Source organism: Cantharellus anzutake, assembly GCF_015039405.1.
Source record: "Cantharellus anzutake strain C23 chromosome Unknown EI90scaffold_6, whole genome shotgun sequence".
Lineage (NCBI taxonomy): Eukaryota > Fungi > Basidiomycota > Agaricomycetes > Cantharellales > Hydnaceae > Cantharellus > Cantharellus anzutake.
The window spans coordinates 1,760,222-1,779,134 of NW_024066956.1; the positions used below are offsets into that span (position 1 = coordinate 1,760,222).

Consider the following 18,913-nt stretch of genomic DNA (forward strand, 5'->3'; position numbering starts at 1 on the left):
AGATTCTTGTGATCCATGATGACATTGATGGGGTTGGCAGAGCCTTCAAGATAGTGATGCCAGGAATGGAAGGCATCATAAATGGCTAGGAGCTCCTTGTCATGCATGTCATAGTTGAGTTCCGGCACCATCAACGTCTGCAAGCAGAAAGTGACAGGTTGTATTTCTTCATCAGCACAATGGATAGAAATAATACCTGATATCACATAGTCTGAAGCATCGTTTCAATGACCAGTGGTGTGTCAGGTGTTAGAAACCACCTCTGCCTAATGTGGGCATTTAGTGTAATGGTAACACACTCTAGGTACCTATGCAGGGCTCTGTGGTTCAACTCCCAGAATGTCCATATTTTATCCATTAAGGTTCCTGAGACCATGTGTACAAATTCCAACATCGGGAACCCAATGTGTCAGTATAGGAGTGGAGGTGAAGGTGTCCTTGAGGCGTTGGAAGGCAGAGCGACAGTCATCAGAGAATACCCAGGGTACTCCCTTACAAGTGAGGTGGGTGAGAGGGATCACAATATCGGAATACTCATGAATGAAATGGTGGTAGAAGTTAGTGAATCCCAGATAGGATTGAATATCCTTCACTTTACATGGCTTGGGCCAATCCTGGATGGCTTTGATTTTCTCTGAGGACATGGACAATCCATTCAGTGAGAGAATGTACCTGAGGTACTCTGTCATATCAGTATGGAACTCACACTTCTGTGGATTGGCAAATAAGCTGTTAATGTGGAGCCTACACAGGACCTTGCAAACATGTTCCTCATGTGAGGCCATGTCAGTGGAGTAGATGAGAATGTTGTCAAGGTAGACTACCACACACACATCGAGGAGATCAGTGGAGATGGAATTCACAAACCACTGAAATGCCACAGGGGCATTTGACAGACCAAAGGGCATTACAAGCCACTTGTTAGAAGAGTGCGGAGTTGTCTGGAAGTGGAGAAGGGACTCAGGAATGGAGGGACCTTGGCCTCAGTGACTCAAGTGGAGCGCTGTGCCATTGCTTGTTGTCTAAGGTGGTCCTTAATTTCAGGTTAGCAGGGGGAGTCTCTTGGGGGGACAATCCAGTCATCATGGTCAATTTCGGACTAGGGGTACAGGAAACTAAGTACAGAGTATATATAATAATACAGGAGTGGAGTCCGAGGACAAAGGGAACTGGAAGGAGGACAAAGGGGGGCTGGATGAGGGAACAACCCCAAGGGCCAAGGGTTGGAACTCTATGGTGCTTCCCAAAAGGGCAAGGCCAAGAGGGGAAGGAGTGGAGGGGGTTGTGGGGAATGACAGCTGACTAATATGGAAAGGAAGCAGCAGTCTAAATAAGGAAGAAGCAACAAGAGGATTAAATGACACCATACAGTAGAGACTGCAGGGTCCGGAGTAAGTTCTGGAGGTCCAGAGTTGGAAGTCTAAGTCCAGAATATTGGCTAGACGTAATAAATGAAATGCAATAAGGAATACAAGGAGATAAGATGGAGGAGGAGGTCAAAGTCCGGAGGCAGAGATGTGACTGGAGTTCTGGAGGTGGAGGTGCGATGGGGTTCCGGTACAGGAGTCCAGAGCCGGAGGTATGGAGCATTGCAAACTCTGGTCTGGAAGGTATGAGGTTGGGATCGGACCCAGAGTAAACCGGAGTTGGACCGGAGGTAGTGTTGGACGTTGTGTTGGAGCCAGAGGTAGAGTGGGCTCTCAACAACCAACAGGGGGAGGAGGTGGTGGAGGATGTGGAGTTCTGGAGGAGGAGATGGAGGTCCAGAAACAGGAGCAGAGGTCCGGAGTTGTATGGATATGACACCACTCATAGGAGCTGTAGCATGTGTGGAAAGAGGTCTTCCACTCGTCCCCAGCAGTGATGCATACCAAGTGGTAGGCATGCCGGAGATCGAGCTTCATGTAGACTTGGGCATGGCTTGGGGTGTCTAGGAGGTCAGAAATTCATGGGAGTTGGTAGCGGTCTTTCTTCGTGATCTTGTTGAGGCCTCTAAAGTCAATGCAAAGATGGAGGGAACCATCCTTCTTGCAGATGAAGAGCATGAGGGCGGTGTGGGCAGAGGATGAAGAGTGGATGAATCCCAATGCCAAGTGCTCATCAAGGAAAGTGTGTAGGGCCTCAAGTTCAGAAGGAGAGAGAGAGTACAAGGTACCCAGTGGAGGATGTGTACCTTCCTCTAGCTCGATTTTCAGGTCAAACTCATGGTGTGGTGCAAGTGTGTTGCTGAAGATGTCCACAAACTTGTGGTAGCTTGGACGATTGTGAGCATCTCCTTGTTGTATATTTTGTAGTTGCGTTCTACGTCCGTGAAGCTTTTGGACATGAACGCCACTGGGTGGAACTCCCTGTCCAACTGGAGTTGGGAGAGGACTGCACTGGTTGCAAAGTTGGAGGCATCACACTCGAGCCTGAAGCGCCCAGAGTCAGTGGGGAAGTGTCAGGGCACACACCCTGACTAGCCCGGACCCGGACCCAGGTCCAGACCTGCTACACTTCCTGTGCCACACACTCTGTGCACTGCATGATCCGGCCCCGGATCCTGCCCTCATGTGACTTCCGAGTATCCCCGGAAGTTTTTGCCATATTGGGGCCACTGTGGGAAAGTGAGAAGTTAACCTTCTTCTCACTTTCTTACCCACAGTAGAGTTGTGCCTTGAGACTAGGCTGTTACAGGTTAGGCTGTTGTCAGGGGTCGCCCGGTTATCCGGCCCCCCTTTACTCTAAGCGATATCAATGAGGTGATTGTTAGCCGAGATTGCGTGAGATAATTACGTAGTTAGAACGCAGATATAACTCATTGTGCTATATTCGCTATCGCATCACCCCTTACCCGATATTCCCTCATTTCCCGCATCTTCTATCTTCCTATTTGATGTTGTGTTTCTATTAGTTACCATCTTCCCAATGTAACTGCGCTCTCGTGAGTTAGCAGAACTCATGTACATAAGGCTACTATGCCAGCTGGGCTAGCCCCCCAGCTTTGATATCGACTAGTTTCCTGGGGATACTCTTACGCTGCGAATAGACGCGCAGACTCTGACAACTGTGGGCCATAGAGAGGGGTCATGGGGACCCAGGGTTCGTCCCCTGACAGGAAGGAGAGGACAGGGGCAGTGGTGACGGCTTCCTTAAGGCATGGTCTTCATCTGGGCCCCAGCTCCAAACCTTGGTCTTTTGGGTCAGTGCGTGGAGCAGGCACGCCTTCTCAGAGAAGTCTCTGATGAACCAGCAATAGAAATTTACGAACCCTAAGAAGGACTGCACTTCCTTTACCCTGGTCAGGGGTGGTCAGTCGAGGACTCCCCAGACCTTCATGGGGTCCATGGCAACACTTCCCTCAGAGATGATGAGTCCGAGGTAGTTGATCTGCATCCGTTCAAACTTGCACTTCTCCAGCTTCAGGAACAGCTTCCTCCTTCACAGTGTCTCCAGGACCTCTCTGACGACCCTCCAGTGTTCCTCCAGGGTAGCAGTGAAAATGAGGATGTCATCCATGTAATAGATGATGACCTCTTGGTCGATGAAATCCTGGAGGATGTTGTTCATCATGGTTTGGAAGGTCGCAGGCAAGTTGCACAACCTGAAGAACATCACCATGGGCTCGAACAGCCCTCGGTTGGTCACAAATGCGGCCTTCCACTCGTCACCATCCTTGATCCGGACATTGTTGAACCCCCAGTGCAGGTCTAGCTGTCAGGGCACACCTGCCTGACCCAGCTCCACCTGCCCTCACCCGGTATCCCGCTTATCTTTATTCCTCATCCTTTATCACTGTTCTTTATGTCAGGGATCACTCATCAGTTTGAGTCAACGTATCACCTGAAAACCTAGTCATAGATAATGCTGAGGTTCCAAGCCTCAGCAGAACATAGGCTATGTTAGAACTAGGCGAGGGCAGACGATTCTGGAGGGGAACTGGAGACTTAGCAAGGAGGGACCTTGGCCTCAGTGACTCATGTGGAGCACTGTGCCATTGCTGTTTGTCCATTTGGTCCTTAATTTCAGAAGCAGTGAGCAGGAAGTCTCTAGGGGGCATTTCTAGTTGATTTTAGACTGAGGGCCTAAAACGAGTATGTACAAGTGTATAGTAGAGAGACGAAAGCACAAGGAAATCAAAGGGGGTCCAAATCGGAACAAAGGTGTCCAAATTGGAACAAAGGCGTTGCAAGCAGGAATCTGCTACTGTCTCCAGAAAACGGAAGGTAGCACTCCAACTCACTCCCCAAAAGCTAGGGAAGAAAGAGAAAGGGGGCTGAAAGGGGGTTGCGGTAAGAACAGGTCCATATAATCAATGGGAGGGTGTCATATCCTGGAATCCCGACCCCGTGCTCTCCCACCACACCACACCTTCCTAACAACTTCACCATCCCCTACACCATAACTCCCCACTCCCCAAGTCACCTTCCTTCCTAACTGTCTCAGCTCCGGCCTGGTTGCAGCACACCGAACCTTGGCCACTCCCATCCTGGAAGCTCAGTCCTGAGTCGGAACATTCGGAGACTCTGGATTTGCTCCGATCTCCTGATGGATCTCCGACATCCCATGACATACCCCTAAACCATTCCCCCGCCCATTTCATTTATTGGAGTCACCCAACATCCTTCGGATACGTAACTCCGCCTTCGGAGCTACCTGCATCCTTTGGTGACCCCACTCACGTCAGCACTTATTAGTCACCTTCCATTTATAGCATGACTATCTTCTTCTTCCATTCAGTCGGCTAACCCCCTCTTACCCATTTCTCGTTCCCATTCATCCTCTGGCCTCTTACTCTGCCCTCCTTGACCCGACACCTCGGTTCCCTGTTAAGGATATCGTTCAGGACCTTTTGGTACCTCTCGGTATCATTCAGCACCTTTGGTGTTTTCTATTATCATTTGGACTTTGACTAAAGTCCTTTCCATTCCTCCATATAAATACCTGTAGATTAGAACCTGTAGTTTTCCCCAGTTCTAATCTTGACTAAAATGTTACCCAAGTCCCTCTGAGTGAATCCCGACCCCTTTCTACAAGATACCTCAGACACATGAAATACAAGGACTAACTGAGACGTAACGGAGGCACAGCGCTCCCTCCGAGTCGCTGAGGCCGCATCCTTCTTAGAGCCTCTTGTACCACCCAGCAGAACCGGGCTTCCTGGAGAAGCTTCGGTTCACTACCAGAGCTCTTGGATCCCCGCTAGTTGAGCCCTGCCTGCATTCGGACTCATGCATTTCCCCCCTATGATCGGGTTTTTGACAGAGGGGGGATTTCGGGGAAATATATAACTCTGGTAACTCTTGCTTATCTTCTTTCCGTGGTGGATTTCCCTAAAGGTCACAATAGCCCTTTACCAATCATGTGGCCACTCACAGCACCCAAGTACACAGACTTCAAAAGTAGTGGGAGGGGGGGAAATTGCTATTCTGTTTCAATCGCTACATACATATATCCATACAGCAATCATACAATTTGTGAAAAGATACAGGTTTGGCTGAGCTAAGCCTCCACCAACAATGGTGGTAAGGTTTGGCTGCTGTTGACTTGGAATAAAATTCCAAACAACAAAAGAAATTGAAAAGGAGAACACAAACTTCCTCATACCACTCCAAACACTGCGTCAATCCTCCGTCTTTTTATTTCATCCGACTCTCCTCATCCATAGCTTTCTAACGATATCGATTTTATGAAATTTGGTGGAGATTTGACTGAGAACGGGAATTCTCAGAAGCGGTTTACATATCTCGATTATCCGTGCTCAGGGAAACTTGGTCCAAATAAAATGCCATAATTCCAAGACTCCTCCAATGACTTCTTCAGCATTTATATTATTTGACTAGCCCATATTTTCATTGAGACTAGCTTGCACATGAGCATCCGAACCATTCATATCGTCCTGTTACTCCCATCATGCCTGACAATCAGAATATCTCCATGACCACTGAACCGATTAGGGTGAAGTTCAACACTGAGTCTTTGGGCATTTTTCTGGATTTAACGACCCCAAGATCGTCCTCTTCCGTTAACTTTTGACCTTGTTCCCATGGTCACGGTCAAGTGCACGGACTTCGCACATGAGGACATCTCAGGTTGAATTTCTCCACCAATTCTCAACCAATTCCTTCACGGAAAGACTCTTTCGGTTCGTACCAAAACCCTCCTTTTTCTTTCTTATTACTCCCTCCTACGATTCCTTTTTCCTAATAATGTACAAGTGTAGGAGCCCAATTTTGACATTTTGCTGCATAAGGTTCCATGAAATTGAGCACACCTGTTATGCACTCCTACAGCATCTGAATGGAGACAAAGGGATAACGGAAGCGGAGCAGTACCAAAGGTCATGGGTCAGACTCTGTGGTACATCTGAAAGGAGATAGGGAGGGCGAAGCCCAGAGGGGCAGGAGGATGAGGTGAAGTGGGGATGATGACTAACTGGCTAAAATGGAAGGAAGCAGTAATCAAATAAGGATGAGGGGAAATCGTGAAAGATACATTACAAGCAGTGAAGGTGCTGAGTATGGTCCTGTCAGGGACTGCGTGTCAGTTCACGACGATGGAGGTGTTCCCGAGAATCCTAGTCATTGTTAACGCTGAGGTGCCATCCTCAGCGGAGATATGGGTTATATACATGGGTACCGCTACCCATTAGAGTGCGGCTACAACAAGATAGAAGATAACTGATAGAATGACGACATGAAAAGATAGCTATTCATTCGGATAATCGTAAGTGAGGTGTGGGAAAGGGGTGACATGTGGATGGAAGATAGAAGCGGGAGCTAAGCGAGAGCTAAGCAAGATTACCTGCGTTCTTTGGATCACTCCGGATCGTCTTACGGCAACTCCCTTCTGGCATAGGGAGTCAGGGTAGCCGGTTAGGCTGTGCCCTGACAGGTCCATGAAGCTCAGAGGTTGTGGAGCTAACAGAGGTTGCAGAGGCAGGGTTGAAAGTCTGAGGAATGTTGGCAATGGTGTTTATGTAGAATGAGATCACCAATGCAATGGACTTAAGCTGAGGTGGAGTCAAAGTGCGAGGTCGGAACTATGACGGAATCTTGGAGCGAAGGTACAGGCGGTGTCCAAGTACGAGGTACGGGATGGCAGCGGAAGGTCGTAACTTGGCAGAGGTTTGGCAGAAGAGGAACAGAAGGAGAGAAGTGAGGAGGAGAGTGAGAAGAGGAGTAAGAGGAGGGATGATGTCAGGTCCGAAGGTGAATATTGGAGCAGATGGAGGATAGGGTAGGACTCCGGAGGTGATGAAGTGGAGGGTCCAGGAGTCGGATCGGGATCGGGTATGTACGGATATGACAGGCTATATACAAGAGAGATATGGAATCAATCGGAAGAGATAGGATCAACAGAACTAAACAATGATCCAGTAGTCAATGGAGTAATAGAGTCGGAAGGGGATACTCAGATCATGGGGTGGAGTTGGAATGGAGATAAGGTGAGAGATACGATATCATGGGGCCAATGTGGCTACATGCGGATACATAGACTTACACGATATCGCTAGAGTAACAGGGGACCGCTTACGTAGCGTCCCCTGACACTTTACTTCTTATCCTTCCTTCCCTTATTTCTTGTGCTTCCTTCCTTTATTCTGTCTTCTATTTCTATCTACACAGACGACCTTTCTCTATATCCATGTACCATTGACCCACCTGCAACACATGCACGACACACCTAGCCCCAGATGACCCGGACAGCTTCACAGTGCAACCCAGCATGTGTGCACACAGCACACACCCTTGGGATCCCCCATGGGGACACCCAGGTGACTGTGGCTGTATGTGGGGTGATGTGGCAGACCTCATGTGACCTGAGCCGCATGTATATAAATGTACCTGGGGTGGGAACTGAAGAAGTAACCTTCTTCTCACTATTCCCACTTCAGGTAAGTAGCATAGTTCCCCTTTTTAATAACAACTCACTATTCCCACTTCAGTCTAAGTGGCCAGGGACCATTGTCCTGCATCGGGCCTGTTGTTGTGGGACAAGTCCATGCACCGCAAAAGTTGGATTCTGCAGGTTCTACCCAACAATGCACACTACATACCCACCGATGTTTCCATTGCTCATTCCCTCACTATCCAACACTCCATACACTCATTCCTTATTTTTCCATATTTTTCCCATCATTCCCGACAGTCCCAAGCCCAACCACACCACCAACCACACCACCAATTTCACCCCCTCCCCAGACCTCCACAACCACACATCAAACCCAGCCGTTTTTCCACCTGATGGCGATGCTCTACCTTCCCCCTTTACCCACGGAGCGTTTCCCAGAATGGAAATTCCATACTTGGATGGTTCAGCACGTGTGGAGCCTCATGTGGTCTTGACAGCACCTGTCAATGGCCATATCTCAGGAAGTACTGCACCAATTGGGACAAATGAGGGTTCGTTGGAAAGCTGGAGACGAGGAGGTTGCTGACGGGAGGATAGGCGGGCGCTGTGGCGAAGTGTTGCGGAGTTAACTTCTATAATTTCCATTTCAGACCCGTTGTCACAATTTCCCCATTCATTCATATTTCTTTTATTGTTTCTCTGTTCCTAATTGGATATTTTTTATTTACGGTTGCCTATCGGCCCGTTTACATTTTCCCATTCCATTCATTCCATTTCTAATCCATACAAAATAGAAAAACCTTGTACATAACAAGTTAGTACTGAATAGACCTGTGAAGTAGTTACATCCAAGTGGAAAAGATGCCATCCATGACCCTAACGCCCCCCCTGAGCTTGTTGCTAACGTCTAAGACCCCTCCACTCATAACCCTCAGCCTTGACATCCAGGAGAGATGTAGGTGAGTGTTTAGTTGAGGTTCTAGCAGACCCGGTAGCACCCCAGGACCAAAAACCCAAAACCTCTCACCACATACGCAACCACTACCACCCTCCCCCTTTCTCTGTCTCGCATCTAGGTGATAGACCCATTACACTGTCAGTATGCATGCCCACTCCACACCCTGCAAAGGCCCCAGTGCTGGGCATTACATCTGGGCCCCCTCGACCCTGGACACACCCCTGACACTAGCACTGAGAAGTACTTAGCACTGTGGAGGCGGGCAAGGACATCCGAGATGAGTGGGAGTGGATACGAGTTCTTCACTGTGATCTCGTTCAGCTTCCAGTAGTCTTGGACCAGGCACAGTGACCCATCCTTCTTTTTGACAAAGAAGACCGGGGCCCCCATTGGGGACTTAGATGGTCATATGCACCCATTCTGCAGGTTGTGTCATATCCGTGCATATCTGATCCCAACCCGACTCCCGGACCTCCTTCCTTCACCACCTCACCTCCGGAGTCCTACCCTACCGCTGTCCGTTCCAATATTCACCTTCGGTCCTGACACCACACCTCCTCTCACCCCCCCATGCCACCTCCACACCTCCGTCCCTCTCCTGCCCTATCTCCGTCCGCTCCGACACTCACCTCGGACCGAACACCACTCCTCTCGCCACCCTCCTACTCTCCTCCCGTCCACTCCGATACTCACCTTCGGACCTGACACCTTTCCTCTCCTCCACACCTTTCCTCTCCTCCACACCTTTCCTCTCCTCCACACCTTTCCTCTCCTCCACACCTTTCCTCTCCTCCACACCTTCCTCTCCTCCACACCTTCCTCTCCTCCACACCTTTCCTCTCCTCCACACCTTTCCTCCTTCCTCCTTCCTCTCTCTTCCCTCTGGCCCTCTTCCGTCAACCCCCCACCAAGTTATGACCTTCCACCGCTGTCCCGTACTTCGTACTCGAACACCGCTCGTACCTTTGCTCCAAGCCTCCATCATAGCTCCTACCTCAGACTTTGACTCCACCTCGGCCTTAGTCCATTGCATTGGTGACCTCATACTACATAAACACCATTGCCAATATCCCTCGGACTTTCAACCCCGCCTCCGCAACCTCCATAAGCTCCGCAACCTCCGAGCTCCATGGATCACCTTCGGCACTTTCGCCGCTTGTAATGTATCTCTCGCGTTTTCCCCTCATCCCTATTTGGACTGCTGCTTCTTTCCATTCTAGCCAGTTAGTCATCATCCCCACTTCCCCTCATCCTCCTGCCCCTCTGGGCCTCGCCCTCCTTACCTCCTTTCGGACGTACCACAGGTTCTGCCTTATGACCTTCGGTACTGCTCCGCTTCGGTCTTCCCTTTGTTCCCGTTCGGACGCCTTCATTCCGATTTGGATCCCCTTTGTTTCCTTGTGCTTTCGCCCTCTCGTTATATATATCGGTGCCTGTACATACTTGTTTTAGGCCTTAGTCTAAAATCGACCTGAAATGCCCCCTAGAGACTTCCTGCTTGCCCCCTATGAAATTAAGGACCAAATGGACAAACAGCAATGGCACAGCGCTCCGCTTGAGTCGCGTCCCTCCTTGCTAAGTCTCCGGTTCCCCTCCGGAATCGTCTGCCCTCGCCCAGTTCTAACAGGTTGTCACACAGAAACTCGTCCAGCTCCTTCTGCTCCAGCCATGAGAGTGGGAAGGTCTTCCCCCTGGGGAGCTTAGTGTCTGGTACCAGGTCAATGGTGTGGTCCCAAGGTTTCTGGGGGGGCAACTGATCGAAGGCCTCTTTCGAAAACACATCCTGGAAGTCTTGGTACTGCTCTGGCACCAGTGCTTCGAATGGTGCAGGTTCCACCTCTGGGTTGTTGTCAGGGACAGCTCCGAAAGCGGCGAGGTCCCGGCATGAGGGACTCGATGGGACAGGTGTCGGCTATGGGTAGCGACGGTCCCGTTGCGGGGTGAGCGTCCCCGACCACTTAGTCTGAAGTGGGAAGTTGAGAAGAAGGCTGTTTCTTCTGTTCCCACCCCAGGTGCTATTATATACATGCGGTTGGGGTCACGTGGGAGGAGCCACGTCATCCCCGCACACAGCCGCACTCCCCTGGGTATCTCCGTGGGAGATCCCGGAGGTGTGCCGCTCTGCGAGCGGGAATGCGCATGGCGATTGGGGGAGCAGGGTTAGGTGTGTTAGTAATACATAGAGAAGGGGAAGTGTCAGGGCAATAGCCCTGAACCCCGAGTCACATGTAAATTAGATACATATAGTCACTGTCAGAGACCAGATTCGAGACGAAGGGATGTCTCTGTAGCGGAGGGCTTCGGCCTCAGCGACTTCTGCCAAGAGCGCTGTGCCTAGTGACACGTCCGTGCCCTAACTTACTGACTGGCAATTAGAACCTAGGGGGGGTAACTCTAGTTGATTTTACTACTGGGGTGTAACCTATGTACAAGTGGGATATATATATGGTTACAGCGGAGACGGGTCCGCAATTGGCGGAGCCAAACGGAGCGGAGCTAACGGGGTTTAAACATTAGCCGACTGAATATTACCGACGAGTCGGTTCACGGGGTTAGCGGAAAGGCAGGCGATAACCCAGAAACGGAAAGGAGGGATAGGCCCGAAGGTGGGCTCTGCAGGGCAGGCGAGTGTATTGCCCAGCGGAGGCGGGGGTGCGCTAGCGGACGTCGGAGCTGTCCGGAAGTCCTCGGGGCTCCGTACTTAGGGAGGCGTAGGTAATAAATTGAAATGAGGGGGTGGTGACCATCGAGGGGTACCAAGAGGATTGCGGAATACGGGGGCTCCGAGGTTAGTGAGGGAGGAGCGGAGTTAGACCGGAGGGATCGGAGGGACCGGAAGTCGATGGCCGGGGATGGATATGACAGTCACGTGGGCAAGCGGGAACCTCCGGGTAACTGCTTACACACCACCGTAAAATACACTATCTTGTATCACTTACGGCCTTGTGTGCTGAGCCACCCTAAGACCTCACACTTTTTTAAGTGCATGAGGTGTGTTTTACAACACAACCCACAACTCTACAATCTTAACATCTGACTCGGAAGCGCCTATGGCGCCTAAACACGCCCGCAAGGGCAAGGTCGCATCTGCAGTGACACTAAAAAGAAACGAGCGGTTTATAAAGAAACCGCAATCTCCCATCATGGGAGATTCAAACCAAAAGCCGTCGTCAGACGACGACGAGGATCAACATGATCCGGCATTAGCAACCACCTCAGGGCTGGTCCCTGAAGGTTTTAGAAACTTACGTGGAGTAAGTGCGGGGCAAAATACCCCCAGAACTCCACAACATACCGATCTAACCCAAGCTGGGGAAGATCCCTCACCTCCTCATGAGGTGATCGACTTGCGCGAAAAATGCGTAAGTGCCGAACGATCAGCCCAAAAAGCTGATTGGATAGAGTCACAGGAAACTCCAGGGCCCCACTATCCCCTGGAGCCCCCCCTCATGTCCCCAAGTCAAGCCCCAAAGGCAGACAAAGGGAAACAAAGGGAAGAGCCCCTGCGTTGGCTATCCGAAAAACTACTGGACTTGTTCCAGGTTCCGTCTGAATGGAGGACGGAAAGTGAAGATCAACTTCTTCTCAGGCTGAAAGCCCGAGAAGGCGCGAAAATACACCCTGAGAGCAGGATCTCCCAGAGTGTGGAAGCTCCAAAAGAACTTCCACTGTTTACACTCCCACACACCATGCCAGACAAGGCAAGGTCGCCAACCTCGGAGGAGGTCTCCGAGATAATGAAGAGGAGGCGAACTGAAATGAGGGAGTTCGCTGAGGAAGCCTTACGTAAAAGTAAGGAAAAACCAGCGAACAAACCCCTCTATGAAAGGGAAGCACCCTCCACAACGGCCTCACCTAAACAAAGCGAGCGTGGAGTGTTCACTCCAAGAACCCATTCTGGAACCCCCAGAAGCGGAAATGTCAACTGGGGAGAGTCTCTGCTCGCCCAACCAAACTTCCTCCTGGAAAACCAGGAATCACGCATAATAAACGCGATAAACTCGATCCAAAAAAAGATCGAGGAAATGAACCATAATAGCACGGCTCGTCTAGAGATAACTCTAGAAAGAATGGCCAACGCAATCGACGTGTTGACTGAAAAAATCAGCGAACAAACAGATTTGCTGAAGGAAATAAATTTCTCACAAAAAAGTGAGGAAACAAATAAACACCCCTGGACCACGGTCCAGGACATAAATAGAACTCGTGAAAAATTCACGAAAAGAACCACCAGTGAAAGCACACTGGAATATCATCAGTGACTCGACAGAGACGCTAAGGAGATCCTTCTCCCAAGGATAGGAGAAGACGATGCCGAAAGAAGGCATCGTTCAGAGATTAGGAGGAGAATTGGCACGTACCAAAGGTTCGGCCAAATGTCCACTTATAACGGACCTCTCGAACAGAGAGGTAACTCATTCACACCCTCTCAAAACAATGAGAGAATACAAATACAACTTCAGGCGAATTCGCCTGAAACCAAAGAAACGCTGCGAGGAAGATTTCCCCCAGCAAAAACCCCCCCAAAGGAGAGATCTCCATTGGATAGCGACCCCACGAAGGCAGGGGAGCAAGAAGAGTACCTGGAGAAATGGTACGAAAAGGCCATAAGAATGGCCAAAGTGAGAATACTCACTCCCTACCCAGAAGGAGTGAAACCAGAAGCCCTAAAGAATGGGCCGGCATTCCCTGACAAGAAATGGTCAGGGGAGAACGACATGGAATCGTTCTGGCAGTGGTTCACAGAACTACTGGGATTCCTCGCCTCGCGAGGATGCAAAGGTCCCCAATTTGACGAAGTCCACCTGGACTGCTTGATTCGTGGATTAGGGGGGCCCGCGTTTGACCTCGGAATTAGACTCCGAGATGAAACTCTCCTCAGAGGAGACGAGGGCATGTTCCTCGAAGTTCTCAACATATTGATGAGAACCTTCATCAAAGCCTCCGCTGTGTTGAACGCAACAAAGAAATACCGCAACGTCAAATACGAAGCGGAAAAAGGCCTAAAACAGTTCTACTTAGAACTGTCAAAAGCAGCGTCCCAGATGGTGACGCCGCCAGACCAGGCGTCCTTCAACGCCAGGTTCCTAAACTACATTCCCCTCGAATGGAAGAGGGAAATGATAGAATCAGAGCAGACTTCTCCTCAAACGAGGAGATGTTAAAAGCAATATCTCGTGTAGATGAGATAATTGACAGGCTGAAGATGTCTTCAGCCTACAAATCAGGTTACTATACCAGAACAACTACCACGGCAACCACGAGCCGCAGCAGAGCCCTCCCATCAGGAAAGAAGGCGGAAGAGCTGAAACCCAGATGGAAAGAGGATACATCCTCGAAAAACTCGAGGAAAACTGACCAAAAGTCAGTTCCAATTTGCGGCAAATGCGGCAAAATAGGGCAAACGAAAGATTGCCCAAGACACAAAATAATGAGCGATGAAAAACCAAGGCGCATAGCTGCCATGGAGATCGCGAACTCAACGGATGAAGAGTCGAAAGGCTCATCAGATGAGAAACCAGAGAACAACTCTGGTAACTCCGAAGCATCAAGCTTCGAAGTAGAGGACCCATACGAAGGACCTCAATACTCACCCGACTCAGAGGGTGAGGAAGTCAATGTCGGGACCATAAGAATGGGCCCAATGTCAGTCATCGACCACGATGACATAAATTATAAAATCAAACTGGCTGTAGCACACCAGTTAGAAAACACGGCAGACGAAAAAGTCGCCGAAGCCTTGGTGGAAGCACCAAGAAAAGACGCCTTGGGGAAATACACTAAAGTACCCAAGGAAAACAAGGACAAAGGGAAGAAGGACCAAAAGTCCATCGAAACCCAGTCCCCCTTGTTTGATGCGAAATTCCACATCTCAAAAGACGCAGGAAAATACCCCGCAAACAGACTGCTCTCAATGAAGAGAACGCTAACGGCTCACATAAAAATAGCAGGCATAAAAGCCTATGCGCTATTCGATAGTGGAGCCGAAACGGACGCGTTATCGCGGGACTTTGTCCATGCGGTCCACATCCCAATTCTCCAATTGGAGAACCCAGTCGTCCTTCAAATGGGGACGAAAGGAACAAGATCACAGATCCTGTTCAGAACCAACGTGGACGTTGAGATCAACGGCCACGTAGAAAAACACTACTTCGATGTAATTAACATCGACAGATACGATGCCATCTTTGGCGCCCCCTGGTTAAACAAAAACCAGGTAAGCTTAGACTTCCGGTCCCACAAAGTGAGAACGGTGAACAAGGGCAACATAGACACCCTTGGAATAAGCAAAGACCATGTGACAAGATCACACGGATGGAAAACTCGAGCAAGAGCCCGAGAACAACCAAAAAAGAAGCCCCCCTCATCAGCAAACCTGGATGCGGAGGCCTGAGAGCTCATAGAGCTCATAGAGCTCTCAGAGCTCTCAGAACTCTCAGAACTCTCAGAGCTCTCAGAGCTTCAGTACTTTGAAATTGCAGGTCCCCTTCTCTGAGAGCTCCAAAAAGTAGTCAAAGCTCTGAGAGCTCATAGAGCTATATTTGCACACAGGGGACTATTATCTATATGAGCTCCCTGAGTGTTTAATTTACCCGATATCAAAATTAAAATTTAAAAGCATTGACTATGGCATCATGTGACTAGCCATAGCCAACTCCCTACCATACAAGGGACTGAACAAACTCAGCTTCACTTTCAGCACCAATGCGGCACCAGACACCAAGGGTATGTAGCCCAATCAATATATAGACCAAATTTAGGGATATAAATGCAGTTAATCTGAAATTACTTAGGGAAAATGCGGGAAAATGAGTGGGGGGGAAATGGGGGGAAATGGGGGGGAAAATGAGGGGAAAATTGAGGGGGGGGAATGGGGGGGAATTGGGGGGGGGAATGAGGGAAAAATTAAAGGGGGAAATGGGGGGAAAATGAGGGGGGAAATGGGGAAATTTGGAGGGGGGGATGAGGGGGGAAATGAGGGGGAAAATGAGGGGAAAATGGAGGGGGGAATGGGGTGACATTTGGAGGGGGAAATGAGGAGGGAATTGGGGGGAATGAGGGAGGAAATTGAGGGGGGAAGTGGGGGGAAAATGGAGGGGGGAATGGGGTGAAATTTGGAGGGGGGAATGAGGGGGGGAATGGGGTGAAATTTGGAGGGGGGAATGAGGGGAGGATGGGGGGGAATGGGGGGAAAATTGAGGGGGGAATGGGGGGGGGGGAATGAGGGGAAATTTGAAGGGAAATTGGGAGGGAATGGGGGGGGAATGAGGGGAAATTTGGAGGGGGGAATGGGGGAGAAATGGGGGGGAAATTGAGGTGGGAATTGGGGGGGGGAATGAGGGGAAAATCGAAGGGGGGATGGGGGGGAAATTGAGGGGGGGGATGAAGGGGAAAATGGGAGGAAAATGAGGGGGAACTGGGGGGTTTCTAAAAACTTGAAAAAAAGTCAGGGAAAATTAAGGAAAATTCAGAAAATGGGGGACTTTCTAAAAAAGGAGAATGTCCAAAAAATCAGGGGGAAAATCAGAAATTTTGGGATAAGTTAGGAAGAGATATTTCAGGAAATTAGGAATAATTGGAAAAAAAATTAATTCACTTTTTTGATAATTCAATGTGCATTGGAAAGTGCCAAAGTGGGGCAATGTAGCAATGTATGTTTCAGTGTTAGAAAAGTCCCACCATGTTTTGGTGAGTGTCAGGGCACAGCCCCTCACTATTCCACAATCCCACATGCATGCAGACCCATGGGAAAGTTCTGGGTAAGTTACTCACCCAGAAACCATCACAGCCACAACTGTGGGAACTTTCTGGGTGAGCAGCTCGTTCCCACGGGGGGGTGCCATTTATGGGGAGTCAACAAAGAGCTGAAAACTGTATAGTTCCTGGCTCCCATTTGTAGAGGAGGTTGAGAAGGTTTAGCCCCCTCAGTGAGTTTGAGGATCTCGGACTGGGACTAGATACCCCAGCAACTAGGAGGATCCCCCTGGGCCCGTCACAGAACAAGGGCTGGGCCCTGACAGTGAGCCAAATAACCATGGCTTTTTGACCATGGGAAATTTGGTGTCAAAGGCTTGGATGATATCTGAAGAATACATCAGCTTTTTGTTTGCTTTATTTTCAATTTACTTCATTTGGAACACTTTGTTAAAACTGATTTATACCCTACATAACATGCATGGTTACATTGCCACACTTTGGTGCTTTCCAATTCACATAGAATCATCAAAATTGGTTGAGTTTTGAGCAAGAAATGAGATGAAAGATAAAGTGCAAATTTTTGAATTTCAGAGTTTTCCTCAAATTTTGTAAATAGCAATAAAAAATAAGGTGCTGATTTTAGTAAACACAAAAGGTATATGAGCTCTATGAGCCCACTGAGTTCATAGAGTTCATAGAGCTCATAGAGCTTTCAGAGCAATGACAATGGCCATTTTACACACATATATATCCATATTATCTTTGCACTACTGGTGCCAAAATAACTAAGCAGATTTCATGGAGATATGAAGACCATCCATGATTTAAAAACAAAAAGCTCTATGAGCTCTATGAGCTCAGTGAGCTCATAGAGCTCATAGAGTGTTTCAAGTAATGATGCTGGCCATGGAATATGCATTTCCAAAAATGTATATACATATTATCTTTGCACTTCTGCATCCTTAGGAGAATAAAATCATTCAAACATTTAATTTTCTCCACCCAATGTGTAGAGGGTGCACAGCAAAAAGACTCAATTTGCTCACAGAGCTCCCTACCAAGTTTGCTGATGCTGACAGGGAGGCGGGATTGAAACACACCTCAGGGTAATCACAAGAAAATACCCTGAAGGTTGGCCCAATCCTAGTCCGGAAGGACTAGAACTTCCAGACGTACCACACCTGGAAGGTCTCCCCATGAACAACCCCGAGTTCGAAATACTCAGGGAGTGGTGGAGAGAAAAATTTGAAACTGTAATGGCACCAGTGCCATTAGAAATGCCTCCCTTGAGGGAGGTGAACCATTGAATCCCGTTGAAGGATCCGAACAAGAAATTTCGGGAAAACACCCTGAGATGTCCCGCAGCACTGCAGGAAGCACTAGCAACCAAAATAGATCGCTATGTAAAAGCAGGATGGTGGTATCCTGCGAACAGCGAGCAAGCATGCCCGCTACTGTGCATCCGCAAAGCAGATGGATCTTTGCACATGGTAATAGACGCGAGGAACCGTAACTCAAACACGATCCTCAACGTCACACCAATGCCAGACATGCGACTGATCCAAGAATCAGTCGCCAGAGCAACATACCGATCCAAGATCAATATGTTGGACGCATACGAACAAATACGCGTGGATCCAGAAGACGTCCATAGGACGACATTCTCCATGCCCCATGGGATGTACAACTCGAACACGATGCAGCAAGGAGACTGCAACGCTCCCTGCACCTTCCAGCGTGCACTGACCTGGGAACTACGAGGAGAAGTAGGCAGACGCCTACACGTCTGGTTCGACGATAAGTTCACCAACACACAACGTAGGTACTTCGCCTACAAGCTCGAGGCACTGGGTGTCCTCGAAGCACTCATGAGATGGCAAGACGACCTCATGGGAGGCTGTGAATTCACAGTAATCACGGACCACAAAGCTTTGGAATATTTCAAAGCGAAAAACCACAACTCAGGGAGACACCTGAGATGGCAAGCCTTTTTCGCAAGCTTCAATTGCGAAATAAAATACGTGGAAGGCCACAAAAACAAAGTGGCAGATGCACTCTCACGATACTACAACTCGTCAACGGACGAGGATCTGCATTTCGACGATTATGTGTCGGCGGACATCCACCTGGACAAAAATGCAGAAGACATTATCCCCGACAGAATCGAGGAATACGAAGAACTGCTACTAAGCAGTACCCTGAGTAAAAACTCAGAGAGAAAGAGACTCGCAGCAATACACGCGAAAAACACCCTAGAGGAAGCTCTAGGGGGGAGCGCCCAAAATCTGGAAGAAATCATAACTCCAGAAGAGAACCTTCGAAAACAATTCGAAGAAAAAGACCTCATTGAGGCAATAAAATCTGGATACTTGAAAAGCCAGATCCACCGGGAATTCCTAGAGAACCCGGGGAATTTCAAAAACT

General features: G+C 49.1%; 1 non-coding gene across 1 annotated transcript; it reads left to right on the forward strand.

The window, feature by feature from the left end:
- Positions 1–273: 273 nt before the first annotated feature.
- On the forward strand, positions 274–346 carry EI90DRAFT_t57. The gene has a single exon. It is a non-coding gene; the product is annotated as a tRNA-Tyr (tRNA).
- The last annotated feature ends 18,567 nt before the right edge of the window (positions 347–18,913 follow it).